This window comes from Rhincodon typus, chromosome 30, assembly GCF_021869965.1.
Source record: "Rhincodon typus isolate 14 chromosome 30, sRhiTyp1.1, whole genome shotgun sequence".
Taxonomy (NCBI): domain Eukaryota; kingdom Metazoa; phylum Chordata; class Chondrichthyes; order Orectolobiformes; family Rhincodontidae; genus Rhincodon; species Rhincodon typus.
Window position 1 is genome coordinate 13,051,694 of NC_063361.1, and position 16,224 is coordinate 13,067,917.

General features: G+C 40.2%; 1 protein-coding gene across 5 annotated transcripts in view; it reads right to left on the bottom strand.

The window, feature by feature from the left end:
• LOC109926899 (zinc finger protein 652-like) overlaps positions 1–15,738 on the bottom strand; it is a 44,147-nt gene extending 28,409 nt beyond the window's left edge. Inside the window, exon 1 of one of the 5 annotated variants that reach the window (XM_020526763.2) lies at positions 15,612–15,735. The gene's annotated coding sequence lies outside the window, so the exon portion shown is untranslated. Of the gene's footprint in view, positions 1–15,035; positions 15,160–15,611 lie in introns of those variants that run through there. The other 4 variants (XM_020526765.2, XM_048614534.1, XM_048614535.1 and 1 more) reach the window with 4 other exon arrangements.
• Between the last annotated feature and the right edge of the window lie 486 nt (positions 15,739–16,224).

Genomic DNA, 16,224 nt, shown 5'->3' on the forward strand with positions numbered 1-16,224 from the left:
AACTGAACCACGCCAGCTAGCCCTAATGTCTTGGCAGGTAGTTACATAATATTCACATTACTGGTGGAAGTGTTTCACCCCTTTGAGTCCATGTTTTTGGAAATTTCCTCAATTGACTCAGATTATCAGTTTTCCCCTAGGACAGTTATGTTTTGTACTTCCTTATTACTTCATTGAACCCACTTTATTGAATTACCATTTCACATAATTGGAACTAGGAAAGTTGGAAAAGACTAATACCTCACCACGAAGATGTTCAGGTAAACACAACAAAACAAAATTAATGTTGGCAAGATGACTACATACACAGCAATTCTATCACAATCTGAAGATTAATAGCATCATAAAAGAACACTGACCTCATTAAAATGCTGTTAACAATTTGAACACACATTTACTAATCCCTGCCTACTAGACACAAACGCAAATTTCTCAATCATGAATTCAGCATGGCTGGAATATTCATCTATGTAGCTGGCAGATTTGAAGCATATGCTGAGTACCGACATTTCTTGATGAAATTTGAGCTGGGTGGAATGGTACTGCATTTAAAATATTAGAAAAGACTAGATAAGCTATCATTGTACAAGACAACATTACACAAGCCAGTTATATTGCCTTAAACATACAGGATCTCCCTCTTAAAATAAACAGGTGGCTTGGAGTTTGTTACAAATTCATACTGTCCATCGGACTTCGATAATTTATTAATTCGCAATAGCAATGTGATTAAGTTAACAGTTTTTCCTCAATTAACATGATTTGGATTCAAATGCAAAAAAAAAAAAAAAATAAACAAAACAAAAAAAAAAAAAAAAAAAAACTTTGTTATGCTAGGACTATTTCCTCCTGTCTTGCAGGAGTTTCTATCTTCCAATTTGCCTTTAATAATAATGCAGCAACACAGTTTTGCCATTCACTGCATCGCATGACAGAAAGAGGGCAGCCTTACATTGTAAACCTGCATCAAAATTGTATCAGTCAGGTGTCAAAAAGAGTATACTATTCTTCTGATAGATGAGGGATAAGTTTTGTTTGCGAGAGATAATGGTCTTTTTGCAAGATGGCCTTTCATACAGAGCCTGGTTAACTGTTTTGCTTGTAATACATCAGTGGATATTCACGAATCCAAGTTGAAACTAAAGGTACTAAAGTACTTTGAGAGAGAATCTCTTGTAGAACTGCTAAAAGAATTAACTTTGAAATGGATAAGAAATCAAAATACTTGCAATTTTGACATGCAAGTAAAAACCATGCATGAGTAGTAAGATAATGGACAAGTATCACTACAGCCGTTAAAGAACATTTTCTCCTGTAACAGTTATAACATTCGTGTTTAGAATCTGATTACACATTCAATTAGTTAACTTACAAAATAACCATTTTAAAAAAGGTCTTAAGAGGGCTGTTTCATGATTAGTAACCATCTTATACAAATTAACTACAGGAACTATAGTACAAACCAAGAGCAATTAAGAGTGGAGTTGTATAATACATATTATACACGTAGAATTGGATATTTTCCCCTTTAGAAAGGATCTGCTTCAACTGTGCACAAGTTAAAAATGCTTAACGAGGAAGTTCAAACAGTGGTGCACTGCTCAGCTCAACATCTCGTGGGAAAAGCTGAATGCAAAGTCTGGTGAGTTACCAGTTATTAGGCAGGCATGTGGGATAAAGAGACATTTATGCTTATGTTTATAATTCAATTCACTGCTTTATCAAAATGTTTGAATGGAATCAAATTGATCTTAAAGTCACACAATTCAATACTTGGGACATGGCTCAAACTCGATACCACAGATTTTGGATTCTTTGGTATAGCCCTTCAGAGTATGTCAATGTTCAGCTGCAGGATTCTGCTCTGCTACTCCTTGCCTTTTTTAAAAAAACACCTTTACGGTAATCTTTTTGGGAAACTTCTTAAGCCTACAACTAACGTTTTACCAGCAACTGATACCAACTGTATTTTCCGACTGTACTTCAATGCACCTATGGTTCCTCGGCTTACTACGCTGCTTTTGACAGATCTACTTTCACCTGGATTGAAGTCCATTTCTCTGTTGGCTTCAGGACCTTACTGATCTCCACGATTGTAATCTCTGCAGAAAGCAGTGACATGGGCCATTTGTATCCTTGTCCATATTTATGTCCTTAGCTTTTTGAAAATCTAGCGTGACATTTATACTATGCTGATCGAGATCTAATCTGCGCCGGCTTGTCATTCCCTGCTTTAGATCATGCTCCCAATTATCTTTCCTTTTCTCTCCTCCACTTGCTTCTAATTACTGACGAATCCATTTGTGTTAGAACTCCTGTAAGTTCACTTAAGTTGCTTCAGATATGCATGCTGCACCAATCTTGTGAATTTATCCATCACGATCTTCCCAGGCTTTACTGCTCTCATCCCTTGGATTTTGCTCCAGCTGCTTCTCCCTCTTCTACTTTAGTGCTGGGTCAGTTATGTATGTTATTAAACCAGTAAGATGACACACTAACTGTCTTATTTTACACTGGACAACCTCTAGTAGCCGGACATACAATTGCCTTTTACAACTGCCTCCAAAATTTGAAACTTATTCATATGCTCTAAGCTGCTGTTGATGAGTAAACTTCATCATATCACTATAACTCTGCCTTTAGCTTTGAACTTATGAACATTCTCTCCTCCATATCCTACATAGACAGTAATGTGATATTTGTATCATCTATAACTACAGGTGAGGTGCCTGAAGACTGGAGGGAGGCTAATGTTGTGCCTTTGTTTAAGGCAGATTCAAGACTGGGAGGGCATTTTTCAAGGAGAGAGGAGCGAGATTTAAAATTAGACATGGGGCAATTTTTTCTTATACAGAGGATGGTTAATGTGTGGAATGAACTTCCTGAGGAAGTGGTGGATGTGGCAGAGATACAACATTTAAGAAGACATTTGGATAAGTACTTGAATAGGAAAGATTTGAAGCGATATGGGCCAGGAACAGGCAGGTGGGACGAGTCGAGTTTGGGATTATGTTCTGCATGGACTGGTTGGACCAAATGGTCTGCTTCCATTCTGTATGACTATGACACGGGCAAGACCAAAATGGACAGCGCCATGGAATTTGAATACTATATATCCATGGATGTGTACATTTTATCACTTCAGACCCAAGCCCAATAAATCAACTTTCCCTTCTTTCCTGTAACATTGTCACATTAGATTTTATTTTTCCTCAATAGTACTTCACCCTGTAATCCCTACCTCAACTACTCAATTTCCTTTGCTATTCATCTGACACTTTACTGGGCTTGAATCCCACAGCTGCTCAATGTACCTCCCAACATCCTCCAAAAGGCCCATCAAGATACAAATTTCTGTTTCTTTATAACCATTAACTTCTACAACTCTAACTCCTCCTCTCTAACCTCCCAGCTGTTGTGGTTAATCTCACCAAACTGCTTAACGTTCTGCTCATTCATCCACTGTTGCCTCCAGCAGGTTCTGCCAGCATATCACACTGCTACCATCACCACATTTCCTTCCACCATGTCCATTCATGCATCAAATTCATTGTAATCCATTACTTTAGGATAGTTAAGTGCATTGCTCATGAATGGTAACATCTTGCCCTTTAAGAAAATCTCCCTGACTGGCAAGCCATTCTCTACCTCAATCCATTTGCTGTTGAAACCCTCACCTATGCTAAATATCACTTCCAGACTTTACTCTCCTGAATGGCCTCAGAGTTCCCAATCTCGTAAACTTCAGCTTCAAGATTTTTCAGCTCAGGCTAAAGTACAAATCCAACTTACCCATCTCGGTGCCTACATATGTTGGCTCCTAGCCCACAGTGCCTCCAATTTACAATTTTAATAATTGTATTAAAATCCCTTCATAGCCCCTCCTTGTCCTTTTGCTAATCCCCCCAGACCTACAATGTTCTTGTACATTCTCCAATCCTTTAATCCCATCATCGGTAGCCATGCCTTCAGCCAACTAAACTTCCAAGAGTTAAGTTTGGCAATTTCATCCTTAAACCTTTTCTCATCAAAACCTATTTGACCTAAGTCACTCAATTTGTCTGATTACATAACTGCAAATCACCTTAAAATGATTCTCAATTTAATTGGTGTAATGTATGCTTCGGCTTTCTTTTTAACTGAAAATTTCTGTAACCTCTAACCATATTCTGGTCAGCAGATATAATTTTGTATTTAATGTTTTACTCATTTAAGTAAGTAAACTGTTTGTACTACAACTACTCAATTGCCTTTATTCAATCAAAAAAGGAGAGACGGAAGAAAGCAATTCCACACAAAGAGTAGTGGAGATTTAGAACACTCTTCCTCAAACAGCGGTCGATGCTAATTCAGTTGTCATATTTAACTCTTAAGAATTTCTTTATCTCAGTGAGGGTATCAATGGATAGGGGCCTAAGGCAAGCATTTGGAATTAGGCCACAGATCAGCCATGATCTTTTTGGATGGCTGAGTAGACTAGAGGAGCTGAAAGGTCCACTCCAGCTCCTATATTCCTTTAAATACAGGTACTAAATGGAATGGAGTAATTTAAATCTCATAACATTTAACCAAGTTATATTGCTAAAGTAAAATTGAAGCATCTAATATGCAAATACTGTAACTATAAATACATCTTTAGTATGATTTCAATTTATAAATTGCATTCCTTAGATAAAATGTAAGATAATCTGCATACAAGATGTCTTCAATAAATGTTGAAAAACTTCTATATGCTAAAATTTGCTGCTCCATGTAGTCAGTACCAACAAATATTTTTCCAATAGGCATTTTCCCATTGGTTATTGCATTGTTCCCTAATGCAAAATTAAAACACTCCCCCAATTTTAGTCCCAATTCACACTGTCATGTACCCTTAAACATCAATTAAACAGCTTTTGTTATCTTGCATTATCCAGTCTCTCTCTCTGCAGGCCTTGGACAAATAAGCCATCCACTACCACTGTCCAATTCAATGGGACTGTTCTCCTTGTGAGCTTAGCCCATTGATGACGTCTATTTCTACCTCTGCACAGAAAGTTATGGAATCACCTAAAACCCAGAGTAAGCCCACTCTTCTTCATCTACATGCCGCCACTTTACAACATCATCCATAGATAAAGTCAGCTTCCACATATACACTGATGACGTCCAACAGTCCCTCTTCACTAAGCATTGTTATGCAATTATCTAGGTGGAGTGTAACTTTGGGCCTGTAGGGATTAAAGTTTAACTGTAGAAAATATGATAAATGCAATGGAAGCACATGGAAGTCAATTAAAAATAATAGGTTAGGGTCATACAGCTTCAAGGAATTTAACAGTGAGAAATGTAAGATCAACAATAGCAGGTGGGCTCAGCTGGAGATATGGTGCATACACAGCATGCAATAATGACAATCCAGACAGTCATTTTGGAGTTAAAGCCAAATTAAGATAATTCTGTGAAGTTTAAAAGCTGTAAAATCCATTTATCAGATCAAAAAAAAAGTTGTAAAGAAGACATTCTAAAAACTAAAAGTCAGGTTAAGAACCAAAGTATGCCGCATTGTCATGGAGATGAATGGAGTTTAAGAAGGTTTGCTGGTTTCAATTTTTTGGGTGGGTGTTTGTTGAGAGAAGTTACTGCACTACAGAGCTCGGAGTGTGCTGAACTTCAAGAAATGGCTCTGGGCAGAAGGGGGACAGTATGCTTATTTTCTTCCCTTTGGTTCTTCCATTTATTCCAATATTTAAAAGATTTTGGTTCATCAAGCCAGATCATCTTAGAGCCAGCTGTCATAACAGCCAGTATACTACTGGTCCAATACCCAACCTCGGGTAGGCAGCAATTGCGACTTGAAAGGCCACAGTCATAGAATCTGTCATAGGCCCATACAGTAAGGAAACAGACCCATGGTCCAACCAGTCCATGCCGAACATAATCCCAAACTAAAATAGTCCCACTGCCTGCTCCTGGTCCATATCTCTCCAAACCTTTCCTATTCATGTATCCATCCAAATGTCTTAAATGTTGTAATCATACACGCATCCACCACTTCCTCAGGAAGTTCATTCCACACACAAACCACCTCCGGCGTAAAAAAGTTTGCCTCCTGGTCTTATTTAAAATCTCTCTCCTCTCACCTTAAAAACATGCCCCTGGTCTGGAAATTCCTCATCTTAGGGAAAAGAAAACTACCATCAACTCTATCTATACCCCTCATTATTTTATAAACTTCTATCAGGTCACCTCTCAACCTCCTGTGTTCCAGTGAAAAGTGTCCCAGCCTCTCCAGCCATTCTTTATAACTCAAACCTTCCATACCCGGCAACATCCTGGTAAATCTCTTCTGAACCTTCTCCAGCTTGATAATATCCTTCCTATAACTGAGTGACCAGAACTAGACAGTATTCCAGAAGAGGCCTTACCAAATGTCCTGTACAACCTCAACATAATGTTCCAACTCCTATACTCAAAGGACTGAGCAATGAAGGCAAGCGTGCCAAATGCCTTTTTAACCAATTTGTCCACGTGTGACTCAAATTCATGTACCTACAAAATTATGTACCTGCATGCCTAGGTCCCTCTGTTCTCCAACACTACCCAAGACCCTACCACTAATTGTATAAGCCCTACCATTGTTTGTTGTACCAAAATACAAATCACCAGTGATTAACTTTGATTCAGTACCCTAATATTGGCTTAAATTCCCTGTTTGGTCACCACCTTAGTCAAAGCTAGACTACTTTCATTCTCAATCTCAAGTTGAGCTGGCCTTGTACATGAATCAGAGTTCACATGCAGGTACAACAAGTAATTAGGAAGACAATTAGAATTTTGGCATTTACTGCAAATGGTGGGGAATACTGAAGTAGAGAAATCTTGCTACAATTGTACAAGGTATTGGTGAGACCATTCTGAGAGAATGGTATACGATGCGTGTCTCTTTTCATTACAGAGCTGTAGAAGAGTACTGGAAATAGTTCAGAAATGGATTATTAGGCCAACTCCTCAGGTACCTTTGTTGTCTCATGACAAAAGGTCAAGACTTCGAGCCTAACTTCATTGGAACTTAGAAGAATGAGGGCTGACTTTTTTGAAACATGCGATTCTGATAAGGCTTGACAGGATAGCTCCTCGTTAGTTGTATAGAGGTAGAATGCAAGTAGGGTTCTCATTTGGCCAGGGTTGGGGGCGGGAACTCTCTTCCCCAAACACTAGTGGAGGCTGTGTCACTGATTATATTTTAAATTAGATTCTATAAACCAGCTCATGCTGGTAGGACCATCCACTTACTTTTGTTCCAAAACGAAGGGACAGATAAATGCAAGATAATATTATTAAGTACAGTTTGTATTGCACAAATGACTAATTAGTGAACTATCTTTTCTAATTGATTAGTATTTTGCATTAGAATTCTATGAACTAATTTAGACATTTTGATCCGGAAGAAAGTCAGGGTTATGGGCAAAGATCTGGTAAATGGAGTATAATGGAGGAAAATGTGAAATTGCTCATTTAGGAAAGCTAATAGAATGTTAATAATACTTGCAATGGGAATTGAATATCAACGTAGAGAAGTTATGCTTCAGTTATACAAGACATCGGCTAGACCACATCTGGCGTACTGTGTACAGTATTGGTCTCCTTACTTAAGGAAAGATGTAAATGTATTGGAACCAGATCGGAGAAGGTTTACTAGACAAATGCCAAGAATTGGCAGATGCTCTTATTGGGCTAGGTTGGGTAGACCAAGCTTGTATCTGTTGGACTTTAGATTAGTAAGAGGCAACTTGAATGAAGTGTTTAAGATCCTGAAATGCCATGAAATGATGCATCTAGACAGGATATTTCCTCATGGAAGTAGAACTGTTTAAAATTAAAGTGTTACCCATTTAAGACAAAGATGAAAAATTTATTCTGAGGATGGAGTTTTTGGAAATCCCTTCTTCAGAAAGCAGAGAGTCTTTGATTACCTCCAAGGCAGAGGCAGATACATTCTTACTGAACAGAGGTGAGAAGGGTTCTTGGGATTCAGTGAGAATGTGAAGTCCATGTTAGCCATAATCTCATTGAATGGTAGAGCATGCTAGAGGGGGAGACAAAGTGGCCTGCAGTAAAGTAGATGATAAGCCACAATTTAAAGCCAAGCCTTTTTTTTTGCAGGGGAGCGGGTGCTGAGATGGTAGAAAATGGATTGTCCCTGCTCCAATTTCTTCTGATCGGATCATCCACCAGCCCTATATCCTCCAAATCTTGGAGATAGCCTACTTTCACCTTCATAACATAATTCACTTGAACCCCGCTACTTCAGCCTGCTGCAGATTTATGTTGTATCCAAGCCTTTGTAACACCCAGGTCTGACTATGTTCTACTGGCCAATTTTTCATCCACCATACCAGAGTTAATCTAAAAGTCTGCAGCCTAATCTGTACCGCATCAGCTTTTGCTCATGCATCCTCTGTATTGCTAATCAAATTGGCTCTTGGGCCATCTTCTGCCTCTCATTATAATTCTTAATTTTAAAAAAAAAAAATCACATTCATGAGTTTAATTCTCTCCATCATCTCAATCCTTTTCTTTCATTCTTACTCCACTTGGTGCTACAGACCAATGTTCTCAATCTTCAGAAACCAATTTCTTATGCAAGTGCAGTTCTTTCACCTCACCATCAGCAGTTCTCACGGCAACCATCTGGGCCTAATGCTTTGAAATTTTTTTTCCTTAAGCCTTCAACCTCTCCACTGTTCTCTCCTACACCTGATAAGCAGGGATAACATTGTTGGTGAGTATAACTTTGACTAAACTATTACTAATCTCACCTTGTTGCGTGGTTATCAATTTTGTTTCTTACATCTGTAGAAAAGCCAAAGCATTTTACATTAGGAGGTGCCAGATAAAAGAATTGTGCTAATTTATCTACCCCACTGGGCCATGTACAATTCAAAAAAGCTCAGCAGTGAAAGCCAGGATTCAAGTCAATAGTCAGCAACAACAGTTGCCATTTATGTATCTTAGTACGAATGAAGAGATTAACAGTTGACAGGAACGCACTGTATTTCTCCAACACTGATATATAAATGGTGGTTCTCCCTTCCAACCTCACTTGTGGCCTCTTTGCTGACTTAAAGTCTCAGCTTGGACCAAGCCTGCAGAGCTGTCTGATTAAAACAAAACAAACAAATCTGATATTTACAAACTTTAAAGTCAATGGCAGGAGCTAGAATTAGTTGAGGAAAACAAGTGGTATTTAAATATCTGCATTCTGGAACATAAGGGCTAAGAACTACAATAGTATGTTAATCCAGTAGCAATAACAAACAGAAACAGACAGATATATCATCACTGCCAGACTCATTAGTGAGGAAGCTGTATTCAACAGATCTGATCATTTCTTCCTGTTTAACTCAAAAAAGTAGGTATTTAAAATAATAAACATATTAATTTTTAAAAAAAAAGTACTGCTCATGTTGCCTCATTATTTCTACACCGAGAAGGACCCCACAAAAAAAAACTGATTCAACAGGCATTAAGACATTTACGACATAGTTTCAGAAACATCTCTGTTGTTTCTTTGCTATCGGCAACACCAAAGGAAAATAACTGGACTTTGTGCTCCAAGGTTGTCTTTTTTACTTAAGGAAAAATTTTCAGTCACGTCAACAGAATTTGAAGTGGCTTTTTTTTTTCCCTCCTTCAGGACAACAGTCGTTTCAGAACTCAGCTTTGATCAGTTACTATGACTCTGCATTACTGCAAATCACATGAATTGTGGCAATCTAACTGACTTTTTTTTTTAAGTTAACCTATTTGAGTGAAAATAAAAAAAAATCAAGTCATGTTATAACAGAATCCCTGCCACTTGCAACATAAATAGTGAAAAACTGTTTAAACTCCTTAGGAATTTAAAGTGACCTGTGTATCAACCTAGTTTAATTGAGTGTTATAAATATGAAATTTGAGGTCATAATTTTTTGTTTATTTACAGTAATATTGAGTAATGAAGCGTTCACGTGACCTGGTCTAAATTCTTAGGATAAGCAGCTGGCATGGTTTGTTCATTAAGGGGTATATAGCTCAAATTTATCCACGTTTCTCTGTAAGGTGTTAGGAATGTCTATTCAACTCCAAAACAAAAAATGCTGTTGGAAACTTGTAAGATAGAAACACTGATTAACTACCTAGATACAAGGCCCATTTAATTCACTTTGCCATGCAGATGGGCTTTGAGGGAAGAACAAGACATAGAAAGTAGTATCTGCTCACAGCATTTTCTTTAAGATACCCTGAATGTCAGACAAGCCAGTATGCAAAACGCTGAGAAAAAAGGACAGAGGTATAGCATATTCAGTTTCCATTGCTCACCACTTAGAAAGCTGGTAGGACATTGCAGTCAAATTGAAGGAATCAAGCTTGTGAGGAATTAAACAAAACTGGAAAATTAGCCTAACTTTGGAAGGAGATCTCTAGGGTAATCCTTAGTGTAAATGCCAACTGAAGGAAGCAAATGGACAATAGCTTTTGATTGGTTTTGGGAAAATTCAAGTGCTCACTTACAGTACAGAGTAAAGTACATTGTAGAGGGGATTTTCAGTCATTTTAAAGGAGAATTAGTGGGTCTTCCTGTATTTTAGAGAATAGAAGTTACCTCACTATATAGTTCACTTCTTTTTGGAGTAAACCTTGAAATTTTGCATAATCCTTCCAGTTTTTGGAAATATTTATTTTTAAGTTATAGTTTCCGTGAGAATTGTAATATGAGCATAATCTAAATTATATTATATGAATGCATACTTTATTGACAACTTGTACTTGTGCTGCATCTTTAATACAAAGAAAAATGCTATACAGGGACATAATTAAAACAAAAACAGCTTCCAAGTAAGAGATGGGCTGATATCCTTCCTAATAAAAGCCCGACCAAAAGAAGTGAGTTTCAAGTAGGGCCTTAATAAGGAGAGGCTGCAGATAAAGAGGTAATTCCAAAGTGTCCATGGAGGGGCTAATACACAAGAGGCCATAGATTGTAGGAACAGGAAATTTGGAGGAGTTCTCAGATTGTCTATTTGTCTGTTATCTATTTGGTCCAACTTTGCTCAGAACTGTCGTTTTCAGCAAATGTCAATCTATGCAATATACCTTTGTGGTGAAATTCAATTGTCAATTATATATGAATGCACAATTATGAATCCTGCACACAGACTAACGTTGGTCCATCACTTTTTTAAAATTAATTCATGGGATGTGGGCATCACTGGGTGAGCTAACATTTATTGCCTACCCTAGTTGCCCTTGTGATTGTAGTACTTAGCTGTTGCCTTGAACTGCTATAGTTCATTAGATGTAGATTAAACCACAATGCTGTTAGGGAGGGCGCTCCAGAAATTTGGCCCAGTGACACTGAAGAATGGCAATAAGCTGCCAAATCAGGAATGGTGAGTGGCTTGGACAGGAATTTGTGGGTGGTGGTGATCCCATGCACCTGCTGCCTTTATTCTTCCAGACAGTACTGCGTGTGGGTTTGAAAAATGCTGTCTAAGGAGCCTCAGTAAATTGCAGATGGTACACACTACTGGTACTGTGTATTGGTGGAGGAGAGAATATGTATGTGTGGGGATGTGATGCCAATCATGCAGGCTGCTTTGTAATATCTGCAATATTCGGCTAAATTTTTTAGGATTCAGTCTCATTTCACAGAACAAGGAGTTTGAATGATTGTATATTAACATTTTTAGAAACCAATATATCAATAACGGGGATGTTGTCATGACAGGGTGCTGTAAATCAGCCTAATATGTAACAGATGAATTAGAAATTATTGGCTTTTCTTTGCTGCCAACTTTTGAAGTTTGCTGGAATCACCTAGTCCGAGCAGCCTGTCTGCATTGTTCATTTCTACCCCTAGTATGCAGATATTTTGAAATCTTGTTTATGAAGTTCATTAATACCAGGCCCAATCTAAATGACTCACTTCTTGATTTTATTAATGAGTGACAGAATGCTTCATCATTCCATTTTCAAAATGGGCAAAAACTTAAGGTAAGTATTCAGAGAAGAAAATGTTACTTCTCTGTACTACACCTTTAAAAAAAATGGAAGTGTAAAAAAATGTTAAATCCTTCCATGATAAGCAGTGGAGCAAATTCAAACTGACCAGAACACCAAACAGAGCCTTATGAAAACTGAGTAAACATTTTGCCAGGACCTACATCACTAAAACTCTCATTTTTAAAGGAATGAGATGCAGACCTTTTATAAACGAAACTAGACAATGAACTCTGCTTCAAGCTTCAATACCAGCAAAAGACAACTTAAAAAACCTTTTAAAGTCGCAGTTCTTACTATCTTTTAAAGTCAAAGATGCTTGCAGGGAGTTGCATTAATTTCTTCTGCAAAGATAGATTTTAGACATTTGAAACGGTGCATGTCAATTCGTCTTTAGAAGAATAAACACTCAATAATGCTAAATGCAGCCCATTAATAATCCCATTGATGTTATATTTACGATTAAAATGAGCAACAGAATTATCAGTTAAGCTTTGCCAACACAGTCAAGATCAGTAATAGCATAGGACTACTATATCAATGCAAGAGTTACAACACTTTCTCCTGAACTATTCCAATATTTTCCTTGGGTGATAAAGATTTAGTCAGAATTTTCTAAGAGTCATAATTGTCTGTGATCATTTCATTTAGTATTGAAAGCTAAAATAACTGCTAAAAGCAAAGCAAAGCAAATTCAAATAAACTTACTATCAATTAAGGGGTTAAATGTTTCATCTGCATTTTCAACAATTAATATTTTGTTAAGAGTACCATCATAATAAAATATCAAACTACTGTCCAAGCATGCAGCCTAAATTTAAAAAAGTAAAATACTGTGGAGGCTGGAAATCTGAAATAAAGATGCAAAATTCTGGAATTCAGCAGGTCTGTCAGCATCTGACAAGGGAGAAACAGAATCAACTTTGGAATACAGTAAAGCTCTTCAGAACTCAGTTCATACCCGACTCAAAACATTAACTCTATTTCTCTCGTAACAAAGACTGCCAGACCTGCCATTTTCCCCAGCACTCAATGCAGATGAAGTTGTCTGGCTTACCAAAAAGAATTCAGTATCCAGTGTACAGATATATTATTCCTGCTTCTGATCTATTTCAAAAAAAAAGGTACAGGGCCACACTAAGAACAGAACTATATGAGGACCTAAGGTCAATCTCCATAATGATGCAGTGGCCCCTGACCTACCACATAGGTATAACACTGAAGTGTTTTAATCAACAATATAGCATATAAACAACACACAACTATTTAAGCAGCAGTAACGCAAGGGCAAGAGGGAACAATATTTAACAGCCGTCCGAGTTGTAGCAACAATCAATGCAAAACGAACAGCTAGATCGGGAAAAAGTGTATTTCTATGTTTGTGAATATCATGACTGGAAGTGACAAATGATCACAGTGTCATCTTGAAATCCATCCGTTATGAAACGATGGATTAATTTCACTATCAAATCAGGAGTTTAATTTTTTTAGTAGGTAGACATATTCTCCCAATTTATTCTGTATTATCATTCGAGCAAAGCAACATTTCAATCACAGCTCATGTAATAAATACAAACTGACGGATGTACACGGACCACAAAAATCCACCCACTCGCATTCCTTTAACCTGCTACGTGCATGCAGCTTTCAAACTTGGGCTTACATTAAACAAGTTCTCAAAATTAATTCCACCATTAGTGCGGAACAAAATAAAAACATGCATATCAAATACAAGTTACACTTCAGAAATTTAGGAGTAATGGTGGAGATTGAGGCTGCTCAACAGTACTGCAGTACGCACAGCGTTAACATACTCTCGACATTTGCACAGGGGCGTTAACTATGAATGAAAGTAAAATGCCATTGCCCAATACAATTTGCAAATCAAGACTTGGAAAGCCGTAAGGTTTTTGACATCAATTCAACTTTAAAAAAAAAAATACAGACGAAAAACGACACGAAATGATTCGCTAAGCCTCGATTTCCCCCTTGGAGAATTGCCACATCTGAAGTGGAACTGCGCAGCGAGGAAAGACTCGAGATATATTTATGGCGTTCATATTTATTATGCTCCTGAAGGATGCAATCCCCTCACATACAAACATCTCTTTATAATCCTGTATGTTATATGTCCAGATATCAAGCGTCTGAAGGAGTCAAGTGATATTTACAAGGAACACATGAATTGGGGTTTGGGGTATTTTCGAGGAAGTGATCTTGGAGCATTGTCAGCTGGATAGTTCAGTGATGGTGTCTAACCCCCGCAGAATGGGGGTCTGTCACCCATCCCCAGAGCCCCTCTATCCCTACTCCAAACCCTCCCACTCTTTTCACCTGCCCCGTTCTCGGATTGTCTGCTTCCCTCGCTCCCTCATCCATTCTCCAGTTCCACTCTGGGACACCCCTCTCATCCAGCACCCCCTGAAGAAATACCCTCCCCCCTCCCCCTGTTCACAATTCCTCCTCCCCCACCGCAGCATGTCTGGCCCCTCACCCTATATCGGGTGAAGAGGAATTGTCTGCCCCCTGGGGGATTCAGGGGGGATGATCCCTTGGGGGGGGAAGAGAGGGAAGGGGGGTGTCTGTTCTCTACGATCCCGGTAGAGGGGTGGTCTGTTCTCATTTCCCCACCCTTGGAGAGGGAGGGTCTGTCTTTATACCCCAATCCCTCGGGGGGGGGGGGGGGAGGGTGGTCTGAATGGTGGCAGCGACCCCATTCACCCCACCCCTCCCCTAGTGGCTGTCCCCAGCCCCAGTGAGGGAGTTGGGGTGTGTGTCAGTTCCCTCCCCTCTCCCTCCTATCTGGCACTCTCCTTTTCTTCCTAAGAGGGGGCTCTGCCCCCTTGTACGAAGGAAGCTCCCCTTCCTCCTCTACCCAATTTTCCTGACCCGCTCGGGGGTGGGGGAAGAAAGGCGCCCGCCCGCACCTGAAACCCTCACGCTGTCCGGGAGGGGGATGTGGGGGAAGAGGGGATGGCAGGGGAGAGAGAGGGGCTCAGCCCGTCACTCACTCACTCACCCACCGGGCCGGCAGCAGCCGCACAGACTCTTCCTCAGGCACTCGCCTTCCCCCTTGGCTCCTTCTCACCGGAATAATAATAAATAATGATTCATAATAAACTGGAAGTGTTTGCACAGTTCGAGGAGAAAAAAAAGGGGTGGGAGGGAAAAGGTTGAACGTATGCAGAGGCCTATCGGGGGGGGGGGGGGGGGGGGTTTTAGTGGTGCGGTTTAACACTTTCCTTCCAGAATGATCTTTCCCCAATGTGTCCCCCCCCCGCCGCCAGGGGCCCGGCGCGCTGCGCGCGGTTCAGGCCGGGCCGACGTGGCCAGTCCCAGTCGGTGCCGGGGAAGGGGGAGGGGTGGGGTGAATGGGGTCGCTGCCAAATACTGCGCTCTCCATTGACCAGCAGCGGCGACGGCTGCCGTGCGCCTGCGCACTGCCTGCTCCGCACCACCTTCCCCGCGCACCTTTGCCTAAGAGTGGCGGCGCGGGCAGGCGCGGGGCTGGCTCGCGATCCGTTCCTTCCAAAAGCCACCCCACCACCACCACCACGCCGACGACGACGAAACTCCCTGCCACGCACCTCGATCAGACTTGAATTTCGGCGGTGGGGGAAGGGAGGGAGGACGAACGCACCCATGACATTACAGATATCCGGCTCCGGGAATTACGACGCTCCATAACCGGCATTTAAAGAGATCGCCGCTTTGCGCGTGCGCGGCAGCCCGCCTCGCTCACGAGCTGTCAAGTTGTCAATCACAGTGTCCCTCGGTCTGGCCGCACAGAGCTCTCTCGCACACCTTATCTCTGTCTCTGTGTCTCCCCAGTGTGGAATATATGAATTCCACCAACAGCTGCGTTCTCAGCGTCCCCGCTTCCGAATGCATTTAGTACTGCAATCCAAAACCTGAGTCAGCAACGTTACAAAACGCATGTTTTGTAAGCTGCTGCAAGTACGCGTTCCCCCTTCCTAAAACCTCGCTTCCAGTTTTCTTTTCCGTGACAGCCACAGTTTGGCTTTGCTACGCGAGCTGTACTCTTGTTACATGCTGTAATTGCACCAAGTGAGTCCAACTGGGTTCAAAATCCACGGAGACAGACAGATATTTTGCAAACACGCCCTCCGACTTTTACAGAAACTGCATTCCAAGTGTGCTTATACTGTATTTTTAAACTCGCAGCTCAGCACTGCAAGT